The sequence below is a fragment of the Cricetulus griseus genome (genome assembly GCF_003668045.3).
Source record: "Cricetulus griseus strain 17A/GY chromosome 1 unlocalized genomic scaffold, alternate assembly CriGri-PICRH-1.0 chr1_1, whole genome shotgun sequence".
NCBI classification, from domain to species: Eukaryota; Metazoa; Chordata; class Mammalia; order Rodentia; family Cricetidae; genus Cricetulus; species Cricetulus griseus.
This window is the reverse complement of record NW_023276807.1, coordinates 192464858-192474296: the sequence shown is the minus strand read 5'-3', so window position 1 is coordinate 192474296 and position 9439 is coordinate 192464858.

Below are 9439 nucleotides of genomic sequence, written 5' to 3'. Positions count from 1 at the left end.
GCCTTTCAAAGTTCATCCCCTGTCACTTCTAAGAGTGTTTTGGAGGCACTGTTTTCAGATGCAGTTTGCTGAGGGCAGAGGCCATTTTCCAAACCCCATGATGCGGTCACTCATCATATATCTCCATATAATTTGAGATTTAGGCAAAGGTGAGCGCAGAGCTCACATGGAACATTGAACACATGGTAGATTTAGGATGCAAATCACTATCTGCAGTAATTATATTTTGTACCATCATCTTGCTCCCCACATTCTTCTTCCTCAGTCATTATCCTGGTACAGAATTAGCCATTCTGGCCTTTCAAAAGTGGGAAGAAATGAGGGGGAGGTGTGGTACCTAAAGGACTTGAGAAGGCATTTCAGAGCCCATGTCCATAGGTCCCGAGTGGAAGCAGGACCTATGCAGATGCTGCCACTAACAAGCTCTGTGGCTGTGGACCAGGGACTCACCCTCTCTGAACCTCAGTGCCTTCCAGTCACTGCCTCAGAAGTTGCCATGGTGATGGACAGTCATGATGCAGCCTGATATGCAGAAGTCGTTCCAAACAAAGAGGCATTTCTGTTCATTGCTTCCAGGCGCCAGAAGCATATTAAGGGTCTGTGATGAGAAAACAATTCCTTGGCATCCAATGGCTGACTCTGTTGCTGCAGAGAGGCTTGGTCGGTCCTCCTCATAGTTCTGTGGCTTGGCTTGCACACCCAAGGTCAGATTTTCTGCAGGTCAGACTAACTGAGTCCTCTATGGTGGTTATTTAATACCACTGAGGTTTGGATTTTCTCATCTGTGAAATGTGCCTCATAGTTGTATGCTGAATTGCATACAATTGCTGTTTAGAAGGCTTCTGTGAAAACACATAAAATGGCACCAGAGCCTGTCACAGTATGAGAAGTTGCTATTGCTTCCTCTTTATGGAGACCAGGAAAGCCAGGTATTACATAGGAGGTGACTCTCCCAAGCCTGTTGTCATGGGGGCCAGCCCAGATATTAGGGTCTGTGTTATGTAACCCCAACATTGTACCTATCAATAGTAGGAAATAACTATACCAACATTCCCCAGGTGCCTGTTCTTGGGGTTCCCTTCTCAGTCCCTCCCCCTCTTTTGAGAGAGGGTCTCATATATCAAGCTTGCCTCAAACTCACTATGTAGCTGAGGTTCATTCTTAACTTCTGATCCTCCTGCCTCTGCTTCCCAAGTGGTAGAATTATAGACATGTGCCATCATACCCAGTTTATGTGGTACTGAGATTGAACCTCAGGCCTAGTGCATGCTAGATTCCAGAGCCAGATTCCAGCCCAAACAAATTCTTTTTTTTAAATCAATTTATTTATTTTTATTTTATGTGCATTGGTGTTTTACCATGGGTTTCGGGTCCCCTGGAACTGGAATTACAGTTGTGAGCTGCCATGTGGGTGTTGGGAATTGAACTCCTGTCTTCTCGAGTTCAATTGAACTCCTGTCTTCAGTTAGTGCTCTTTAACCACTCAACCATCTCTCCAGCCCCCAAAACAAATTCTTATATTAGGTTAAAACAGATGATAATAAAACCATGACTACTACATTATAGAATTATTATGTTTAGTGGACAAATGTCTTGTTATATATGATGATCATATATGTGTATGTGTGCACATACACTAACACCAGCAACATCTATTTGTATAGTTTTATATTCTTATTAGAAGTAGCCTAGCCATTGTCAGTACTCACAATGATTGTTTTGTGTTTGTTTTCAAGATAGGGTTTCTCTGTATAGCTCTGGCTGTCCTGGAACTTGGCTCTGTTGACCAGGCTTGGCCTCAAGCTCACAGAGAATTGCCTTGCACCACTACGCATCTCCTAATGACTCTTTATTGTGGCAAATCAGCTCTGTATTCACTCGACAGGCTGTGCCATTGGGTTTGTTGAATGTTGAGATTCCCTCTTAGAAGGTGGTGGGAGGGCCAGGAGTCGGTGGCACACGCCTTTAATCCCAGCACTCGGGAGGCAGAGGCAGGTGGATCTCTGTGAGTTTGAGGCCAGCCTGGTCTCCAGAGCGAGTGCCAGGATAAGCTCCAAAGCTACACAGGGAAATCCTGTCTCGAAAAACAAAACAAAACAAACAAAAAAAAAAAAAAAAAAAAAAAAAAAGAAGGAGGTGGGGGAGTCACTGGACCCTCACCTGAGATTCCATTTGCTCCTTCCAGCCATTTGTATGCAGTTCTGCCCTAACTGGATGTGCCTTCAGTGGGTGGGTTGGTTGTTGTATGAAGTGCTGGCATATATGGGGGCGTTGATTGAAGGGAGCTGCATCTCTGTGACTATGGGGAAGCCATCATCCATGCTGAGGAAATGTGTTTGAGTGTAGCTGCTTCCCGGTCACCCATGCTATTTTAGGGAACTTACCCCTGCTCTGGGAGTCTAGTCATCTCTTTGGCTCTCCAGGTGAACTCTGGTGGATTCCTACTTTGGTTTGCCATTGGGACTTTATAAGGAGGAGTAGACATTATTACACTTACCCAGGGAAGGATCTCAAAAAACAACATCAGAGAGGGTAGTGGTGGGGTCTCTTCCCTCAGTCCCCAGATGCCCATTCAACTTAGGGGAGGCTCTTTGTGTCCCAACCACATGCTTAGGAAAACAGCAGGCAACTTTTGCTTTTAATGATAACACGAGTGGGTCTTGTTAGCCCAGTACAGGAATCTTGACAGGATTAACTGTCAAAGCAGGCAGCTTCTGGTTTTCTCCATAAACCAGCCATTTCGGAGCTCTGTGTAGCCTCACATCATGAGAGTGATTGGTGTACTATTGGAAGGGTGACCTTGTCTGGCTTCTTCTTTGGGAAAAGGGGAGCCAGGAGACGTAGAAATGGAACATTCTTTTTTTTTTTTTTTTTTTAATTGTGATTATGGTTTCTGGCTTTTAGCTAATGCAATTATGTCTGGATTTTTAAATGTAGAGGAAGTAACTACAAACCCTACCAGTATTAGATCAGTATTAAGTATTATATATCCATGCCATTGTCCTTGGCAAAATGAGTTTCTTTTTGTATCTGGCTGTGTAGCTACTCTGAGCCATGCATGCTGGTTTGTTTCCTTGATCCCAATGCCTTCAGCTACAGTCTTAATTCTTTAGCCCATCTACAGATCCTTTGACTAACTGGCTCCCTCAATGAGCTATACTGTCACTGCCCCTCACTCTCTCTTTTGTTCTGACCCCTCCCCTCAGCCTAGCAGTGCTCATACATATCTGACAACCCACTGAAGGCATTTCCCCTGGGGAGAGCCTGAAAATTGTCCCTGGCTTCTTCAGGCTGGAGTGTAGGTTCAAGGTCCCAGCACCTGCGCCATAACTGGTGTTGACTCATGGCCTGAGGGAGTCCTGTGATGAGAAGCCCCCTGTTCATATCTGTCAAACCCAGCTCATGGAACAACTTCCCTTAACCTTTCGAGCCTAAAGAGTGTCTGCGGACTAGGGATCTAAAAGTACAGCACCGAGTTAAAGGAACTTCGCCTGCCATCTGGCACGTAAAAAGCCCTTGGGCAGTGGTGTGTGCTATTGTTATCTGAAAAGAAATTAATCACAGGATGTGGTAAGTTCTGCACAGGAAATCAACAGGTATCTTGACAGAGAATAAGAGTTGGGGTGTGGAGCATAGTCCTTTGGACAGTCTGGTCAGGAACGGTCTCCCATGAGCTGATATTACCTTGAGGATGTTGCTGCTGTGTGAGGAGCTGGAGTGGAGCTTTCTGGGGTGAATAGCAGATGCAAAGACTCAGAGACAGGAAGGAGCTTTCTGAGAAGCAGAACACGTGACCTCAGACTAAGAGGAGGGAAGGAAAGTAGAAGGAGATAAGATCCTGGAGGAATTGGAGCCAATTGATGCAGGGCTTAAGGTCTAGAGACAGCGTAAGTATGAGAGAAACCCACTTGGTCCTGGAACTCAGAATAACTCTGTGCACTTGATTTCTGGACTGCCTCGCTGATCTGTGTTCAGGAATTAGCAATAAAATGTGGTTCTGTTAAGTAGAAAGTGAATCCAGGGTATCTCAGAGAGTCTTGGAAGCATCAGGGAACCAGGAATAACACCTGTAAGGATTCAGGCATTATGCTGGCCTGCCTCTGTCACCTGGCAGAATGTACTCAGGCAGTAACCTGGTCAGCCCAGGATTCCATGATTGCATAGTCTGCACACAGGTGCAAAGGATCCTTTAAAAGATACAGATCCCCACCCACTTACACTCTTTTTTCCTGCTGTTCCCCCTAGGGCGGATAGGAATTTTCCTGTCTGTATACCTCTTTTCTTTTTCCTTCTCTCCCCCTTCATTTTCTAATAAAACTTCTCACTTAAGCTCTGTCTGGCTGGCATGTTTGTCCCTCCACCTCGGTCACCCTTGCCTGCCATGGAATCTGCCAAGGTTCCACGCTTATCATAACACCACTACTAACAGTTCCCCTGAGGATACTCTTGCTGTCGCTGCTTGGTAGGGAAGTTGCCACTGTTATTCCACTGGCAATAGAACATGGCTGCCAATCTGCCCTCACAGCCCCCGCCCTCCCCCCTTAATGATGTTCCCATTACACACACAGTGCCAGTTTTCGGGGTCCTGGCTGCCCAGCCCCCCAGCTGACCTAATGGTTTGAGCCGAACTAGTGCTCTGGTACTCTGGCTGCAAGGAAGGCTGGGAAGTGAGTGGGCGCTGTTCTTAGACTGCGGCTCTGGTTTTTGAGCTGGGGACTCCCCAGGCCCAGGAAGGGAGTTCAGCTACAGGGCATCCACACACACCCTTGGTTGTTAGAGATGTCTCAGGCCTTGAGGGTCCAGCCTGGAAGCATGTGGCCTCTTCGTTGTGCACTGAGTGGGTGGCAGTGCACTGAGAAGAGCTCTGACTGTTTTCTTCCTAGCCAATGATAATTTAAAAAACAGCCTTGAATTTGGAGACAACTGTTTCTCTCTGGGATGAGAGGCCAGGAGCGGTGTTTGTGCAGGTGTAGGGGTAGTGCGTTTCCCCCTGTGTTTATCATCGATCTGCATTCCTGCTGGAAATGCCCTGGCTATTGTCAGACCTCATAATTGGTTCTTGTTAGAGCCGTAAGGGCTGTATTGTCTATCTGCAGTTCTTCAGCAGAGTTTATTGTTTATGTATGTGGTCTCCAGGAAGCTGCATTCGGAAATCTCTGCCTCACCAGGAAGTCTCTCTTAAAGGTACAGTGTCCTGGGAGAGGCCTGGATGGGAGCAGGTGCTGCGCTAACAGTCAGAACTTCATCTCTTGGGAAGGAGTTTGAGCCTTTTCCCAGCATCCCATTGGTTTTGCTGTTTTCCAATGTTTTGGTGATTCCTTTATGATTTTGATTTAAGGGGGTGAAAGTAACAATTTTTAATTCTTCAGACATGCTCAGACACACATTTTAATTTTTTTTAAAGGGAAAAAGTATTTTACTGTTGTACAGCCAAGTGAGTGCTCTGATTCATGGGTTCAGAGCGCTTCTTAATATCCTGGTATTTTCTTAAGGGCATTTTTGCAGAACTTTTTAGATGGACACAGTAATGTTAGAGACGACATTAAAAAATAAACACAGGCACTCAGGAGGCTGAGGCTGGAGGATTGCATGTTCTAAAGCCATCCTGGCTGTCTCATTAGACCCTATCACAAACAAACAAACTCAAAACACATAGAAATAAGTGAAACAAAAATGAGATTTCTTCTCTTTGAAAACAAATAAATTACTTGGTGGCACACACCTTTAGTCCCAGCACTTGGGAGGCAGAGGCAGGTGGATCTCAGTGAGTTCGAGGCCAGCCTGGTCTACAGAGTGAGTTCCAGGACAGCCAGGACTGTTACACAGAGAAACCCTATCTGGGAAAAAAAAGAAAAAGAAAAAAAGAAAATTACTTTAAAAAATTTTTAACAGAAAAATTTAAACCTATGCAAAAATAGAATGTGATGATTTGTGGTGCCCCCATATCTTTTGTTGTCCTTTACACACAGGTCAGTTAGTGTCTGTGGTCCTTCCTACAAATTGTTGAGGAATGAAGGCATCATTATACGTGCTTTGCACGTGAGGAAACTTAGGGTGAAGGAAGTGAAAAGACTTACCAGCTCATCCAAGTAGCACGTGGCCCCCAAACTCATCTTAATGTTGTACTCCTAGCCCCGCTAGGCAGTTGCAGTTAGTTACAATAAGGAGGAAAGGACTGGTAAGATGGCCTGGCTTGATAAAGGTGTTTGATCTCAAATCTGACTGCTGGGTTTCATACCCAGAGCCCTCGGGAGAGAACTGACTGCCCTATGTGGGTCAAGGAACACACACATAAATATAAAGAAATGTCATAATTGTTTTAAGTATAACTGAAAAACAGAGGAGAAACTTTGTAATAAAAATGATTTTTTCCTTTTGTTACTTATCTTAACCCAGAAAATTAAAGTGTAGAGTTGTTTTTTTCTGACATAAGCAAGTCATTTCTTGAAATCCTCCTGGTTATTCAATGTAAACTTCAAAAACACCGTCCCCACCCCCATGTTCAGACTTAGCACTGTAACTGGATTGGACAGGATAATGACAAATAGTACGTCTCATTTCCAAGTTAGGAAATTCTCTGGCTGATAGTGATCAGCTCATCATTTGTGTAAAACCTTGTCTCTTCCAAAGAATCGGGCAGAGGTCAGTAATCCACAAGGGTTTCACTTTTGACTGACAGGCTAACCAAGAGGACTACATGAGGCAGGGTGCTCAAATGTGCTCACAGCCATTCTTGGGACTGCTCATGATTGCAAGAACTGCACACCTGCCAGGGCCTGTGACTCAGCCCTCACCAGAAGACAGCCTTCCTTTCTTCACATTCAATTAGTTAAGTGGTTAGCTGTATTAGTATTGTGTTGCTGTGACCACATTGGACAGAGACAACCTAAGGAAGGGAAGATTTTGGTTTTAGTTTACTGTTACAGAGGGTTCCAGTCTCTTGTGGTAAGGAAGGTACAGGACAATCACTCAGTTCATAGTGGTGGGAGGCTGTTCGAATCCTGGTGAATCAGGAAGCAGAAGAAGGGGAGGACTGGCTGAGATAGCTGAAGACCCACCCTGCCCCTAGTGGTCAATTTCCTTGGTTTAGGTTCCACAACTTCCCAAAATAGATCAGTGCTCAAACCTGTGGGGCCTATTTCAGACTCAAGCCATAACAGTATCAGTGGCCAAATAATGTGAGGAATTTGGTTATAAAGGTTCCTATTTGTTTAGAGAGAAAAAAAAATACTGTACACAAATAATTGCTCAAAGCAAAACTGGCAAGATAAGCCCAGAAGAGTATATGGGTTGGCAGTCTGTAAGGACTCCACGCCAAAGCGCTATTTATTTTTAGTTCTTGGGCTGAAATCATAGATGAGACTTTTTGTTGTTGTTGTTGTTGACCTTGGGTAGCTAGGTTTGTTCCCAAATTCTTTTCATCATTTTGTAGTCTTGTTGAGCTGGGGCATTGAGCAGGGCTTGGTCTGAATGTCTTGAGTTGAAACAGCTGTGTCCCATTGGTCCTGACTTGTGGTGGCATCTGGAGACCTGCCCCCTGCTCAGAACCACTAATAAAGCAGGCAGAGCAGCTGTCCAGGTTCTTATAGACATGAAGAGTAGAAACAGTGAAGAGTAGAAATAGACATTCAATGAGGGGATTTGACCCCAAGTAAGCGCCCAGACTTGATATGTTCTGAAGCTCCCAATTCTCACCAATTCACTGTGTGACGACTCTGCCAGTATGACACTCCCTCTAACCATAGCAGAAAAACATGGTTTTCCATCGCTGTACCTGAATTTGGCAACAACCTCAGAAACGTAAGGTCTGTGCAACACTTTTCTGATGTTGGGATGTTGGTTAAATCGATGGGTAATGGTTTTAAATTTTGGTCACCATTGTCATTCCATTTCTATTGAGGTTACTTCCCCCTTTACGATTCAATATTCAGAATTATGGTAACTTCAGGTGCCAGGTGTATACAATGGTCACAGTTTTAAGGCTGTCTTCTAAAACTTCAGCTTTTGTGGTGTGTTTGGTGTTTCACACACAATTATAAAAGATTTCAGAATTTAACATGGGAAGAATAATCACCATAATTTGCTAATTTTCTTGTCACCTTCCTTTTGTCCACCACCCCTCCCCCCTTCCCCTTCCTGCTCTTCTACTTCATCAGTCTCATTCTGGAGATCAACCTTTCCTTCAGCTCAATATCCTCTTCCTTCCTTCCCAGAGTTCTGGGTTAACAGGCAGGTGTCACAACACTTAGTATTTGCTACCTTTTTTGTTTATTTATTATTTATCATTATATGTGTGCACGCACAATGTCTGTCTCTACTGCACTATGCACTCCAGGCTGGTTGACCCTCAAGTTTCTGGGTAATTCCCTTGTTCCCACCTCCTATCTCTCAGTGGGAGTGCTAGGATTACAGATGTGTGTTGTGACATCTGGCTTTTTTTTTTTTTTTTTTTTTTTTTTTTTTAACATGGGCTCTGGGTTTCAAACTTGGGTCACCAGGCTTTGGCAGCAAGTGTTTTTTCACCAATAAGTCATCTCACCAGTCCATTTACTCACTTTTAGTAAAGATAGAATTTTACTGAAGCATGACTGTTATAGTTTATGCCAATGAAATTCTCACAACCCCAGAAATATTTTGCTTATACTTTTGGAGGAAACTGTGTGGAACTTCTCACCAGAAGATGCTGTCAGCTACATGGAGTAGCAACACAAGGAGAGCCACCCTGGTTCCCAGGATACCAAGAGGTGGTGTGCTGGCAGTGTCAGCTAGAAGTCTAGTTATTGACTAGCTGTGGGAACACAGCCGCAAATATCTGTACTGAAAGTGCCTTGTAGTATGTTTCCCACGTAGAAACAAATGAATCAACACCCCAAGGTGAAGAAACATACCAAACCGTGAGAACTCGTACCTCCACGACTTGATGGTTTTATTTTTGTTTTTAATTTCTCTCTAATTTATGTAAGATTTACCTTGAACATCTCTAAAGGAGGATTTTCTTTCCAGGAGGCAGGTGAAAGTTTCCTTTGTCAATGATTCTTCTCTTCTCCAGTGTTTTTGGTTCAACATATGAGCTTCCTGAATATCAGAACAGCAGTTTTCAGGATAGCTCTTGGGTGGTGATGAGGGGTGAGGTGGCAGGAGGTCTGTGTGTGTACTGCAGGAGTTTTAAAGGTTTCCCATGACTGCTCTCTGCCACCCAGGCCCTGTGCTGAAGGGACGCTCACATTACCTTTTTGATTTCATTTTTGTTTTGTTTCTTAAACAACAATAACTTCAAAGTAGAATATCATAATAAAATTAAGGCCTTCTTAGACGGAGTTGTGAGGACCAGACAAACAAAAAATACACAGTAAGGGTTGGTGTTAAAACATCAACAATTGGACTGGGCATGGTGGCACATGCCTTTAATCCCAGCACTGGGGAGGCAGAGGCAGGAGCA